The sequence below is a fragment of the Leuciscus leuciscus genome, assembly GCF_965113295.1.
Source record: "Leuciscus leuciscus genome assembly, chromosome: 1".
Taxonomy (NCBI): domain Eukaryota; kingdom Metazoa; phylum Chordata; class Actinopteri; order Cypriniformes; family Leuciscidae; genus Leuciscus; species Leuciscus leuciscus.
Window position 1 is genome coordinate 16,152,408 of NC_138725.1, and position 15,939 is coordinate 16,168,346.

The following is a 15,939-nucleotide window of genomic DNA, read 5'->3' on the forward strand; positions in this document are numbered from 1 at the left end:
AATATCACGTGTACAACTGCTGGTCCCAGCAAGTGTAGTCCTGCTATTCCTTTACAAGCATGACTATGCCTAGTCAGCGGCTTGTTCTCCGAAGATACAATAGTTCCTTTGTATTTGTGGACAACGACCCTTGTCACTGCTCTCTCATGTGATTGTCACTGCTCTCTCATGTGATTTGAGAGAGACAGAGATGAACAGCAACCTCTTTATTCAGCAAAATATTTTTAGATGGTTATATTTGCTAGAAACCAAGTGAGCTCGTCGGCTGCATCTCGAGTTACAGATTTCTTATTGTGACCCTTTCTGCGTTGACGTTGTAACGGAGAGCAGATCACCAGTTGCATGGTGATTAAATCAAATTAATTAATTCAGTCTAAATCTACAAAACCCCTGTCTCGCTCTGACTCAAGCTATTCTCACATTCCAAAGCACTCTCATTTACGACACCTCTGCTGTTTTGAGATTGCTCTACGCAAGACGTGCAGCCCAAACGGCGCCGAAAAATGGTGTAAATCATTGACTATCTCTCACTCTACATGATCTCTTACGTCTAAACCAACAGAGACCGTCTGTTTATGGCCGGGAGAGCCTCACGCTGACCAATGAGAGCGATCCCGAAAGCACTCCCCCCTAGGGAGTCCCTCGGACACTGATTTACACATAGACACTAATTAACTCTTCACAACAATAAAACAGTGTTGTAGAGACCAGATGCCCGAAACATGTGGTCTGTGCCTAATACATCAATCCAAAGAGCCAAACGCACGCACACACATAAGCCTCACCCGCAGTGACGGGGACAAGAGTTCAGCGGACGGGTATGAACTTTCAAGACGCACTCACATACACACACACAGAAACACGCGCAGATCCCACCACGTGGGACCAAAATCCTTGTATGAAATATTTTAAATGTATTTTCTTGATGTGTATCTGATCCCCTGTCCCAAATATTATGCCTATGTAGTTTGTTGGCCTGTAATCACTCTGTGGTGTCCACAATTACAAGAAATGATGTACCTACGTGATTTTAGATATTAGAACTGTCATTCGCGGTATTGCCGTGTTCCACGAACAACAACGATGCTGAATCTTTAACACAAAATATCAGAGAATGCATTGTTTTATTAAATACCAGTGGTATTAAGTTATGGACGAATTCATCGTTCAAAACCCCGCGGAAAAGGAGGCGTATAGACCTCAAAACGTCAGGAGGTGGGCCCATACGTTGTTAAAGACGATTGGCCCACGTACGTGAGGGAGGCGTGAGTTTAGCCCTTTAAAATTGCGCGCCCCTTTCCTCTCAATGCAGTCCGCCAGAGAGAAAGAAGACACGCCTCCTTCCCTCAAGGAAGCTCCGCTCGCTTTTATTTTCCTTTTATTTCCAAGTCTTTTCTTAGAACTACCATTACTTCAGTATAGTCTTCTGAAACCAACCCACAAAACCAACTTAAGGCTAAAGATAATCTTTGCTGAGTCTTCGCTCGCTTCAAGTCGCCATAGCAACCAGAACGCTGTGACCACGTGATCCAGGTGTCTTTATCCAACACAGACGAACGCACCCACGGAAGGCCGATCTTTCAAACAGAGTAACGTAGATCTTTTAAATTTGCAATCTGAAGGAAATGCTGTTTAAAGTTGCCTAAATATTACTGAGAAACGTTGGGGTTTTGTGGTGAATGACTAAACTGTTTCTATCCCTCTCTCTAAATTCTCTTTCACACACACAAACATACACATACACACACACACACACATACTCTCACCCACGTGTGCCGAGACAAACACACTACCACGTGCTCACGGAGCGACACACCCACCTTCCAAACGCTACCAGCTCCACCTCTCACACACACACCTAAAATCATTCGTATCTCAACTATTAGTTTCCTCTCGCTGAGTTTTTCTCTCTCTCTCTCTCGCCCTCTCCCAATCTCTCTCTAAAACCTTTTTATTTTGTTGTATCTCTGTATTACGATCGTTATATTGCCTGTTTTGTTTATGCATTTTTACTCCTGCGTGATTTAAAATAATTGTGTAATCGCTAGCTTGTTTAAATAAACTTTGTTAAATCATTTGAATTAAGTTTGCCTGTTTTGTTTCAAATTCTGAGTCCCTGATGAGTGCAGATTTTACCTTATAAGCTCTACGATTGGTTATTCTTAAAAGAAACCTAAAATTGTCTAAAACACGGAGATAATTATCTTCTTTGTGGCCACAAGAAAGTGTTATCTATCAGTGTTAAAGACGCCCGATTTCTGTTCATAAAGTATACATTCTGTCCGCTGGACGGCCAGTCTGCATGGTAAATGAACAAACTCAACTTCTACCTCAAATTCCCCCAAATTGAGTAAATGCTACCCGTCTCTATCAGTGATTATTACAAGTAATTGTGTAATCGCTGATACAAGCCGAGATTTTGACCTATTCCCTAATTTGAATGAATTAATTTATGGAAGCAACAGATGCATATTCACATTGATGAATATTACCGCTAATTTGAGCTAATTAATTCCCCAACACAAAGTCATTGTTGTTACAACGTCGAGTTGGAGGTGCAGATGAAGCGAAGGAAGTGCCACTCTCAGGTGGAGCTCCCTCAACTCCCAAAACACTTTCTAAGTTCATTATTCATTATATTATACTTTTGACAAATACAAATAACATGTTCTACTGATTCCTCTAATCCACAATACTCACATAATCCTGTTGGATGTTTATTTATTATTTGTAAGGTTTTATTCAGCATAGTATGCCCAACCCTTAATCTTGTTAAAATATTTTTCTCTTTGGTGCTTCTTTTAGTTATCCTCACTCCCAGCTAGACTTGTAGTCAAGACCGACTAAACCGAGACCAAGACACTACCAAGACCAGAGGGTATCGAGACCAAGATAAGACCAAGACCAAGACCAAGACAGACCAAGTCAAGACCAAGACCAAGTCGAGACCAAGACCGAGACCAAGTCGAGACCGGAGGGGGAAAAAAACAGACTAGTGTTGAAGCTACGCAATAACTTGTATGAATTCAAAAACAGCAGCATATAAGGTTCAGCCGCAGTGTACATTCAATACATATTATATTACTTATTACTAACAATACAGACAGACCATGTCATGTGTGTGACTGTGAGCTCAGCTCACTGTAAATGTTTTTGCAGACTGGGTGATATGTGTAGCAATTGCATGACAGCTGTTACTGCACTATTAGAGGATTGAGACTCCCTTAACTTTTGTGTACTGTTGAGGACTGACATGACTGGTTCATCTGACAAAATATCAACACCTCCAACACCATCTTGCTCCTCCAACTGTCTAAAGAATGAGAAATATGTAACCAATTGAAATTATACTTAATGTGTAGATGAAATCGTAACATCAAATTAAAGATACACAATTATAAACTAGCAATTTCGTCTAGCCTACATCTGCCCTGCACACAACACATACTTAACAGTGTTAAATTTGAAAAATACTGTTCGATAGAACTGTTTTGTTACCACAGTTATCTGCGTGCTTCCTCGATGATGTTCCACATTTGCGGCTATCCAACACGAAAATGCATGCAGTAAGCCTTTCACAATATTTTCTTCAGATAACTCCAAATTTCTCCCACAGACTGGACTTGATTTTTAATGACGTATTGTCGACAACTTTACAATCTCCACTGGCTATTCTTTTCTTTAACTCCTCACTCAGCAGCTGAGCAGATCGCGCGTGCGCGGTTATGATACATTTTTAAAACTGAAAGTAGCCTTGGTAACGTATAGATCCTGGGAGGGCGTGGCGCGTGGGCACAAATGAACAGATGTCGATATTAAATTATTTTATCAACTTGAAATACAGGCATATTTTTGTAGATGTGTTCCTAAAAATAGGCTATGCATATATTTTTACGTTCGCATGTGATTGTTTTAAACCCGTGTTTAGACCCGTGTTTCTCCCGTGTCCGACCCGACCCGCACCCGTATCCGACACAGTTGAACGAGACCTAGACAAGACCGAGAGATCCGAGACCAAGACAAGACCAAGACCAAAGTCCGACGAGGCCGTGACAAGACTGAGACCACGTAAAAGTGGTCTCGAGACCGGTCTCGAGACCAAGACCGGTCTCGAGACATACAACACTACAATACGTGACTATTACGTAACTGCAACGTAATCTGGTGACCAAACTTTCGTCATAATCGGAAAAGTGAAATTCCTGGATCCGTTGCCACGACGTAACTTTGTAACGTTGTCAGCAGTTAGTAACGGCGACGTCGTGGCAACGTTGTGGATCGACAGTCGTGTGTTGCTAACCAGTTGGTCATTTTAGTGTTTAATAATATGGGCGGACATGCAGTGGTCTAATTTAACTTGTCCTCATTGGCCCAAAACTATTTTAGAGACTTTTTCCAACGACATATGAACGATACAGACTTAAAAAATGTTTAATTTAGTTCATTTACTATAGACATTTGCTTTGCTGTTTTCCACCGCTGTTTTCCATGGGGCAGTCATGGCCATGGGGCAGTCATGGCCTAGTGGTTAGGGAGTTGAACTGGTAACCCAAAGGTTGCTGGTTCGATTCCAGAGCCGGTGGGAAATGACTGAGGTGCCCTTGAGCAAGGCACCTAACCCCTAATCGCTCCCCGGGCGCCACACAAAGGCTGCCCGCTGCTCTGGGTGTGTGTATCCACGTTTGCAGTGTCTGTGTGTGTTAACTACTCACTACTCTGCTCCTAATGCGTGTGCATTAACTTGGATGGGTTAAATGCAGAGGTCAAATTCCAAGTATGGGTTACCATACTTGGCCGTTACGTGTCACTTTCACTTTCACTTTCACTTTCACCCCCTCTTTCCCCAAAGGCCATTGGGAGTTCCTAAAGGCACAGAGGGGCTGATAGCAATCAAGGCCTGTAGGCCAAGATGTGTGTGTACTTTGGGGGTCGATGAATTGTCTCACATTTAGTACGGTGAGGGAAGTTGTAATCGAATGTCACACATTTGGTTTTCAGTCACATGGTCAGGGAAAGGGATAAAGGAAGATTGAAACTGTTTCTCTGTCTCTTTAGTGCTCTGGCTGTCATTCTCTGGGTCCCTTTGTGATCGTTAGATTTAATCACCAGTTGATCAGAACAAAAGTGGCTGACATGTTACTTGTTCAGATGGCATTTTCCTTCTTATTTTGGAAATAATTCCTGGAGGTCGTATCTGTAATTCTGAAGTACAGTGAATGTCCACACTGGTGCATTGACTGACAGCCCACACTTACACCTCAAGACATTATTCATCCGTGCTGAGGAGCCGTGCTGATGCACAACGCATGTAAAGATAATTCCACAAATAACTGCAATAGCAGATTTCAAACGGAGATGGCGACAAAGAGGCGAAACTTACAGACTGCGGTTTATAAAGCGACTATAATATTTTTTATGCGCAAAAAATAAACAAAACAAAAACAACTATTTTATTAATTAATTCGCTGTCATTCTCCTACCCAGACATCAGTTGATCAGAACAAAAGTGGCTGACATGTTACTGCTGTTTAAGTTTATCTGGGGCCTCATTTATAAACGTTGCGTACGCACAAACGAAGGCGTACGCTGCTCTCTACGCAACAATTGGTATTTATAAAAAGCGTAACTTTGTATAGTTGTCAGCAGTTATGAAAGTGTGTGAAAGTGTGTGAAACTGTAGATCGTTGTGTAAAAGAAATGGCAATACTGCCTCATAAATAACATGAAGACTTCACAAAGCAAGTCTTACAATTAACAACCGACACGAACACCTGTTTGATCGATCTGCAGTGTAAAACAAACAAAATCAAACGAAGATTACAACAGAAATGCAAATTAACACATTTTTGCAAAAAGAAAAGTGAAATATGTTCTGCAGTAATATTGCCATGTTATGCAATTCATCCTAGCTTGTCAAATGCAATCAAATTGATAATAAAATGCCATGATGCCATCACAATGCATAATGATGTGAGTGAAGTTACGTTTCTTGGTTTTCCTCTCTGTGTTTGCCATGATTTCGCAATCGATGAATATTAACTTGTGGGCGTTTCACGGACTATTTATGGGCAACTATGGGCATGACATGAAGCTGCAAAAGCTGCGCTACATTTAGAATTAGAGCTTAGATCGGGCCCAACAAATCAAGCCCGTCCCTACCCGAGCCAGAGCCCGTTGTGTCCGAGCCCGGCCCGGCCCGACATAGTTCACTGTAATTATGAGCCCGAGCCCAATTTAAACCTGACCATTTTTAATATGTGGGCCGTTATAACCAGGGGCGGTGCCATAATTTTTTTTAACGCAGGTGCTGCTGTGCTAGATCATTTAGGCTACAGGGGGGAGCTGCGCAGTTATATATATTATACTATTAATAAATGAGCAAAAATTGGCCACTCAATATTAAATATTCAATTATTTTAATTATCACAATTAAAGTTTTAATTTTCTTAAATTGAACAAGCACAACATTCAGCATTCAATCAAATATTCTTAAAGATTCATTATTATTAATAATGTTACTTCAACATATTGTTATTTCAACATAATATGTGAGCAACAAGCAAGATGTTCATTTGTAAATTCGGTGACAGCGCGAGTTTCAAATGGTGTAAGTGACCGCGGCGCACCGGCGACTCCATTTCATGATTATTTGTCTGCTAAATTGCTTTAGCCAATTGGTTGATGAAAAATGTATTAAAATTAAAATACAATTTATACTAAACGAAATTCACTTTAAAGAAAAGCTTTCTTCAAAACAAAACTTAACAAACTTGAAACTAAATGTGCTTATTCAATGGCTAAAACAGGTATGCTAGACTCTTTTTGAACAAATTGCAGCACATTCATTTAATTCTGAATTTTGCACATGTAAGTTGAAAGGCATTTGTTTGTGCATAGTAAAACATCTCTGTAACATTTATCACGTTCATAATTGTGCGTGCATTTATTAATTATTATCTCAATGAATAATGTGACAAGGAAGAAGCATGTTTACTGCGTTGTTTGTTTATTCAGAAATAATTGAATGGATCGGAAAAGTAACAAAAGAGGACATCGAGGGCTGAGGCTGACTACTATCATAATTTCTGTCATGGCAAGACTGCTTCATGTGTCTGTTCATCGTCGAAGTCCCCGTTTTTTTGCTGTCATAGGCGAGCAGCGTGCCGCATTTAATGCACGAGACAAAGTCAACACATATGTTGTCACTCCCCACGACTAGTTTAAAATGTTTCCATACCTCCAATTTTCCTCCAAACTTGCTCAAAGTTAATTCTCCTATTTTAATTTTTTCTTTGCTTCTTCAAGCACTTAAGCTACAGAATAGTACAGCACGCACAGATACTGCGAGTGGACGAGACGCTGCGCATGACACGTGACGTGCTTTATCAAGGGTCGGGCCCTGAGGACAGTGGCGGGAAATATCGCCCGGCCCGCGGGTCGGGTCAGGTCGAGTCCGGGCTCGGGCAGAGAATCTAAGCTCTATTTAGAAATGATTGTGCAGCGTTTTAATTGTAAAGTTAGTTTACATATTTATATAAACAATAACCATTGGGGAACGTTCTATAGTTGGTAACTATTTCTATGTTAATATTAAAAATGTCTATGTTGTTAAAAATAACTATCCTGCAACGTTCTGGGAACATTATTTTATTGTTGCAAAAAAAATTAAAAGAGCATTCCTAGAATAATATTATTTAGTTCCCAAAACAATAAAAAGACAGGAACCAAAAACTAATGTTAGGGGAACGTTCTGTGTTTGCTGGGAAGCCTCAGAAGCAAATGTACTTGGCTTTCAGAACTGAACATTATGGAATTATTCCTGAAGCAAGAAGAATCAGCAGACAATAAAATTGGACAATAACAACAAGCTGTTGATAAAATTATAATGAGTTTAATCAATCATAACTTGAAGTACAAACATTTATAAAAATTTAAACTAATAAGACAGATCTCTGAAAAACAATGACTGAGTTAAAATTACTATCAGATTCATGTCTCTGTTGAAAGTGTTACGGCCTCTTCTTCAGCTCCTGAACATGGAAGCTTTTTTTTCCGGTGTAATACTTCTGGTGCTCTTCTTCTGAATGAGAAGGCAGAAGTGATTTCAGAATGAAGGCCCGAATGAAACTCTTCCCGCAGGTTTTTTGCAGGTTCTGGATCACTGGCGTTCTCTCTGTCCTCTCCTTCCAGATGCTTTCTGGCAGTTCTGCTAAAAACAAACAAGTTTAATTTCTAACAGACATGATACGAGAGGAATAATCAATATTTCAGACTCTGAACTAAGTACTAAGGCTAATCACATGTTGAAAAAAAATAGTGACCATGATCATGTAATTTAAGATTCTCAGGTTTTGTCGAAGCCACAACAACACACAAACAAAACAAATTTAAAATACCTAGTAATGCAACAACTAATTGATGAAATTGCTGCAGGAAAAGTGCTTCATATTCAGCGCTTCAAATAAACTCTTAAGCATAGAGTTTAACACATCATACAGATGCATGTGTTGTTTACTCTGATGCGGTATTCCCTTTGTATAACTTATTAACCTTTATTTAACCAGGCAAATCTCTGAAGAACAAGCTCTTATTTTCACCAACAGCTTGACAGGAGAGTTAAAATCTCCTGAAAGACATTCAAACATACATTACAAAACACACACATACACATTCATTTAAAAAAATTTACAAGCTGTGATAAAAACACTCCCTAGTAGTTTTATTAAATGCAGAGATTGAAATAAATGATTGTAATTTCAATGACTTTTTGTAGCACATTCTTATATTTAATGGTTATATCCTTATCAGTAAATGTTAGACAGTCATGTGTGTATTTCCATTTTCCTTAAATGCTTGTCCCGAGAGCGAGTGAGTCTCTGTTTAACTTTACAGAGCGAGCTCCAGGACCTCAAGTTGATGAAGAGCAATAATTCTGACTAAAACATACATTTGTTTATTCTACATTAATCTACATTGTTCATAGAAGATTAACATGAAGGATTTAAAACCTACATTTAATGTCTATGAAAACAGAAACTGTAACTAATGTGTCATATTAGATTAGATTAGATTCAACTTTATTGTCATTACACAAGTACAGGTACAAGGCAACGAAATGCAGTTTAGGTCTAACCAGAAGTGCAATAGCAGCAAGTGCAGGATATACAGTGGTTCCATAAGTGCAGAACATGGATATGTACTGAATAAATATAGAGTTGAATACTATTATAAACAAAAATTTACAGATAGATTTGTCCTATGAATATAATATACAGATAACTATTACTGTGAACAGAATTTACAGCTAGATATGTACTGAATATAATATACAGATGGCTATTACTATAAACAGAATTTTACAGATAGATATGTACTATGAATATATATACAGATGGCTGTTACTATAAACAGAATGTGAGCATAATATACAGATGGCTATTACTATAAACAGAATTTTACAAATAGATATATGTATAAGTTAGGCTAAAATGAGCAGTATAACAATGGATTTAAAGTAGTGCAAATAAAGTTTGGACAGAAGCTATCCGAGTGAAAGTGCAGTGGAAGTAATTGCATATTACAGTTAAAGTACGGTATTGCAAATGTATATGTAAACAGTCGGTACTGTAAATAAACAGTCGGCAGTGCAAATTGAGCATATTCCAGTCAAGGTAGTAGTGCAAGATGCATATGTAAACAGTTGTTACTATAATAACAGTCAGCAGTGCAAATGAACATTATAGTATTGCAAATAACAAAATGGAGGCAGGTGTGAGGAGGGAGAGGAGAGTCAATCAGTATATGAGGGGAGTGGGATCAATGAGGGTTAGAGTTTAATAAAGAGACAGCTCTGGGGAAAAAACTGTTCTTTAGTCTGCTGGTCCTGGTCCGGAGGCACCTGAAACGCCTGCCGGAGGGCAGGAGAGAAAACAGTCTGTGGGCTGGGTGAGAGGAGTCCTTAAGGATGCTGCGAGCTCGATGCAGACAGCGTTTCCTCTGGATGTGCTCGATGGCAGGTAGTGGAGTCCCAGTGATGCGCTGGGCAGTTTTCACCACCCGCTGCAGTGCCTTGCGCTCTGCAACAGAACAGTTCCCATACCACACTGTAGCACAGTTGGTCAGGATGCTTTCTATTGCACAGCGATAGAAGTTCACCAGGATAGTGGAGGAAAGCTGATTCTTCCTCAGTGTCCTCAGGAAGAAAAGGCGCTGGTGAGCCTTCTTGACCAGGCTGGAGGTGTTGGTTGTCCAGGTCATGTCCGCCGAGATGTGGGTCCCCAGGAACTTGAAACTGGAGACACGCTCAACAGCCATTCCATTGATGTGGATGGTGTCGTGTGTGCCTCTTGACACTTTCCTGAAGTCCACGATGAGCTCCTTCGTTTTGGTGGTGTTGAGGAGCTGGTTATTTTCAGTGCACCATGTGGCCAGGTGCTTGATCTCCTCCCTATAGGCAGTCTCATCGTTGTTGCTGATGAGACCAATCACCGTAGTGTCGTCCGCAAACTTGACGATGGAATTAGATCCGTACACAGGCTTGCAGTCGGAGGTGAAGAGGGAGTAGAGAAACGGGCTTAACACACAGCCCTGTGGTACACCAGTGTTGAGTGTGATGGACGTGGAGCAGTTGGAGCCTGATCGAACATTCTGGGGTCTGTTGGTCAAAAAGTCCAAAATCCAGTTGCACATGGAGGTGTTGATGCCCAGGTCTCCAAGTTTGGCTATTAACTTAGTTGGGATGACAGTGTTGAATGCTGAGCTGAAGTCAACAAACAGCATGCGTGCATAAGTGTTCTTATTGTCCAGATGTGTGAGCACAGAGTGCAGTGCCATGGAAACTGCATCCTCTGTGCTCCTATTGCTACGGTAGGCAAACTGGTGTGAGTCCAATGTGGATGGAAGAGAGTCTTTTAGGTGTGCCAGGACCAGCCGCTCAAAGCACTTCATTACGATGGGTGTGAGTGCTACAGGGCGGTAGTCGTTAAGGCACTTCGGGCTGGAGTGTTTTGGCACTGGCACAATGGAAGTGCATTTAAAGCATGTTGGTACAGCTGCTTGGGCAAGAGACAGGTTGAAAATGTCTGTAAAAACCCCAGCGAGCTGCTCCGCACATGCCATATAAACTGGCCAATCTGCCAATATGCCAATCTGCTCCGCACATGTCATATAAACAAACAGAGATGAGTTCTAAAACATTATCAATAATTCTAATAACATGCCAGATGAGATGGACTTGGTAATTGCGATGATGTATTCGTAGTTTTGTTTACTTTTCTGAAAATACATATATTCCAGCGAATATTCCAGCATATTCCATTCTCTTTACTCTTAAGCCCACCGGCAACTATAGTTGCCGCAGTGCATAGTTGTCATTTTCCTTTTGTAAATATTTTTCTAGATGTTGTCCATGTTTTATTTCTCAATGACATGCAAGCAAACAACCAAATAAAGGATTTCAAGAAAAAAAAAAAGGTATTCACTTCCTTCCTGTCACATGAGGCTGTTAAATTCCTACCCCTACTTCCAGGAAGCATGGCGAAGGCAAACCCTCCCAAAGAAAGGTCATTTTTATGTTACTAATAAGTATTTTTTGTTGACATATATATATCTACATAATCATGAAGGTCTCTAGAATCATCCAAACAAAACAAATCTTACAAGAGATCTATAGTTTTTTGTATACTTAGTCAAAAGTCCAAGCGGCAACTATAGTTGCCGGTGGGCAAATGCCTTGTAAGTACATATATCATGGGAAAATGGGATATACTGTGTTAATAGGTTAATAAATCAAGGTTATTGTTCTTGTTTAGTGCATAAAAATAACTTAAAATGACATCTCTACTGTTCATAAATTGTCTGTATGTACTGTTATTTTTGTTATTTGTAACTTTTAAAATTACTTTTTGTCAAAGTTTAGCAGTTTTTGTACTGAAAAAAAAAATTCAATAATGTTACATTATGATTAGAATCAAACCTATGGAAGCTTGTTTCCACCACTGAATAATAAATAAATAATAATAATTGCGATATATCAAGTCAGAATTGTGACTTTTTTTCTCAGAATTGCGAGATATGAAGTCAGAATTGTGAGAAATAAAGTCGCAATTCTGAGATATAAAGTCACAATTGCAATATATAATGTCGCAATTGCGAGATATAAAGTCGCAATTCTGAGAAATAAAGTCGCAATTGGGAGATATAAAGTCAGAATTGCATGATATAAAGTCGCAATTGTGTGTTATAAAGTCAGAATTGTGAGATATAAACTATTCTGACGTAAAAAAAGTCTTTTTTTTCCTTAGAATTGGAAAAGAAAAGATGTCAGAATTGCGAGATATCAACTCAAAATGTGTTATAAAGTCAGAATTGCGTGATATAAAGTCGCAATTGCGAGAAAAAAAGTCACAATTCTGACTTTATAACACACAATTGCGACTTTATTTCACGCAATTCTGACTTTATATTTTGCAATTCTAACTTTATAACACGCAATTGTGAGTTTATATCTCACAATTCTGAGAAAAGATGTCAGAATTGCGAGATAACTCGCAATTATGTGTTATAAAGTCAGATTTGCGTGATATAAAGTCGCAATTGCGAGAAAAAAAGTCAGAATTCTGACTTTATAAGACACAATTGCGACTTTATTTCACGCAATTCTGACTTTATATCTCACAATTCTGACTTTATAACATGCTATTGCTACTTTATATCCTGCAATTCTGACTTTATATCTCGCAATTCTGACTTTATAATACGCAATTGCGACTTTATTTCACGCAATTCTGACTTTATATCTTGCAATTCTGACTTTATAACACGCAATTGCGACTTTATTTCACGCAATTGCGACTTTATTTCACGCAATTCTGACTATATCACGCAATTCTGAGATGTAAACTCGCAATTGTGAGATAAAAAGTCGCAATTATTTTTTCAAACCTATGGAAGCTTGTTTCCGCCACTGAATAATAAATAAATAATAATAATTGCGACTTTTTATCTCACAATTCTGACTTTTTTTCTCACAATTGCGATATATCAAGTCAGAATTGTGACTTTTTTTCTCAGAATTGCGAGATATGAAGGCAGAATTTTGAGAAATAAAGTCGCAATTCTGAGAAATGAAGTCGCAATTGCGAGATATAAAGTCGCAATTCTGAGAAATAAAGTCGCAATTGGGAGATATAAAGTCAGAATTGCATGATATAAAGTCGCAATTGCATGTTATAAAGTCAGAATTGTGAGATATAAACTATTCTGAGGAAAAAATAAATAAATAAAAGTTGTTTTTTTTCCTTAGAATTGGACTTTATCTCACAATTGAGAGTTTATATATCACAATTCTGAGAACAGATGTCAGAATTGCAAGATGTAAACTTGCAATTATGTGTTATAAAGTCAGAATTGCATGATATAAAGTCGCAAGTGTGAGAAAAAAAGTCTGAATTCTGACTTTATAACACACAATTGCGACTTAATTTCACGCAATTCTGACTTTATATCTTGTAATTCTGAGAAATTCTACAAATTGAAAGTGTGCCACTTAATTTCTGTCTCTGTGTGTTCTGTGTTGTTTCTGATTTTGAGGATGAATTTTGTCCATTGATAAAATTCATTTGATTCTAATCATAATATAACATTACTGAAAAGCAGATTTTTTTTTTCAGCACAAAAAGTGCCTAAACTTTGACAATAAGTAACTTTTATTATTATAATTGGGATTTCATAATATGTAGATATGAATACAACTGGAAAAACTTGTGAAAAGATGTCTTTCAGTTAGTCAAATAGCAAATAGTTCTGCAGCCATCTACTGGTTAAAGTGATCATTTGTTACTTTTAAAACAACATTTTCCAAAAGATGGGCAAAAATCTTACCAAAACCATGTCAAATTATCCATGTTATCCCCATGAATGAAAGTTAGAAATGTGGGTCAAAAAGACCCTGAACAGGGCACAATGGTTAAGGCAAATGGATTTCTTGTTTGTTGTGTTATCATATTCAAGAGATTATAAGCTAGATGGAGTTTTTTGGGGTTTGCATCAAATATCTTTGACTTTTATACATAATAAATTTGTTTATGAATAAAGATTGATCTGTTGAAAGCAGTTATTTTGAGATAAATGCCAAATGTTCTCCTCCTATTCATATTTTACATTGCGGGGGTGTATACAACATATTTGCCCACCGGCAACTATAGTTGCCGCACATTCAAATATGATTTTCAAGAAATAAAATAAAAAACCTGGGGAAAATAAATGTTGAACATGTTCACATAGGACACTATTAACACGATTATATGCATGAAACCATTCAGAAAAATTTGGGCACAAATGGGTTAAGTATAACACATAAATATTTTAAAACTGTAGTTTTAAAGTAACAACATGTAGTTTTTCAACCTTCATAATATATTTCCAAGACCCTTGTGATGGTACATCGACTTACAATAGGTTGAATGACACGTCTGCCAGAGCCTGACGGGGTCTGTATCGCTTTTACTGGCACTATGTAACTTCGGGGTGCGGGTAGTAACCAGAGCTCAAAAAGAACTACAAAATTCGACTGCTTTACGGCATACGTCACTTCGCCCACCACTTCCTCAAATTCGGCCGTGACAGGCCAACCAGCGCGTTTGTTTTCGTGCGTCTGTTTTCGTCATGGCTGAAGCAGCAGCGAAATGTAAGAAGTCCAAGGTTTTGTCGGAGTAGAGTCGGAAGAGGAAAAGGGAGAGTGAAAAACTGAAAGGCAGGACGAGGATCAATATTGGTCGAGCGTTTGCTCGCTGGCGTGAGCTTATCGTCAGACCGATGCTGACTTGGCCGTCATGCTGTTGAACTAGTAAGTAAATTGCTTGCATACTATCTTTAGTTTTTCTAATCTGTTGTCTGCCTGGCTACGTTACGGAAACTATCTGGTCCTCCATTTATCTTCATGAATCAGCTAACGTTAGTAGATGAGCGAATTATCAATCTGGTAGCTAGTAAACACTAACATGCTAGTTTTAGATGGTTAGGATGCTATCGCTATCATTCTCGTTCAGATTTGAGCATTGCAATCGACATGCAAATCGCAAATGTTTGAGTTAAAATGTTTAGTCTACTAAACATGTATAAATTATGAAAGGAGGAAGATTAATAATATTATCATTGCCCATATGAAAAAAACCTGCATGCTTCATATACAGTAACAGCCCGTTCTCATCCCAAGTCGTCATATACTGACGCTTTCAAAATTTCTTCAATATCCGACGCACAAAGCACCCTTTAGCATCCATATGAGACGCATAACCCTACCACAGACCTAAACCTACCCATAACCGAAGCGTCTCATATTGACGCTAAGGGTGCTTTGTGCGTCGGATATTGAAGAATGTTTGAAAGTGACGATTTGGGGATGAGAATGCGTTGACAGTAACCATAAATCATTTTACGACAGCGGTAATGGACAATTCCGCTTCCAACCTGTAGGGCGACCGCAGAGGAAAAGTTCCATGTTGTTGCTTTAAATCTTCGATCTACTGGTTATAGTGCTGATTTAAAAATGTTAAATATTTAATTTATAAAATAATTTTTACCGTTTTAGCAGACCATTTTTACAAGGAGGACAGAGCAGTGTAGAATAATGGTTAAATATGTGAAAAATAATGCAAATTTTTTAAAAAACGAAGCATGAACACAGTTACAGTACACCTCACAAACACAATCAAGCCTTCAAAAAATGGTGTTTTACCACCCCTTTAAAAAAGGTTGCAAAATGTGACCATTGCAGTCTAGAGCCCTGTATAGTGCTTTATTTCTGCTTTACATGAGCGCCAATTTGTGTTTTTTGCATTGATCTAAACTAATAGACAAATGAGATATTCCTGTTGGTTGAACACGAGTTAATCGATACCAATCAATCAACAAAGTGTCCTGTGCTCACCGCACACACCG

General features: G+C 38.6%; 2 protein-coding genes and 1 long non-coding RNA gene across 3 annotated transcripts in view; 1 reads left to right on the top strand and 2 right to left on the bottom strand.

The window, feature by feature from the left end:
- LOC309498214 (uncharacterized protein) overlaps window positions 1-15,939 on the bottom strand; it is a 233,752-nt gene that overhangs the window by 170,061 nt on the left and 47,752 nt on the right. The window lies entirely within an intron of this gene.
- LOC309503752 overlaps window positions 1-15,939 on the top strand; it is a 97,217-nt gene that overhangs the window by 37,538 nt on the left and 43,740 nt on the right. The window lies entirely within an intron of this gene.
- Window positions 1-15,939, bottom strand: part of LOC309508565 (uncharacterized protein) — a gene marked incomplete at its 5' end in the record, with an annotated part of 40,946 nt that overhangs the window by 22,784 nt on the left and 2,223 nt on the right. The gene's annotated exons all lie outside the window — the stretch shown is intronic.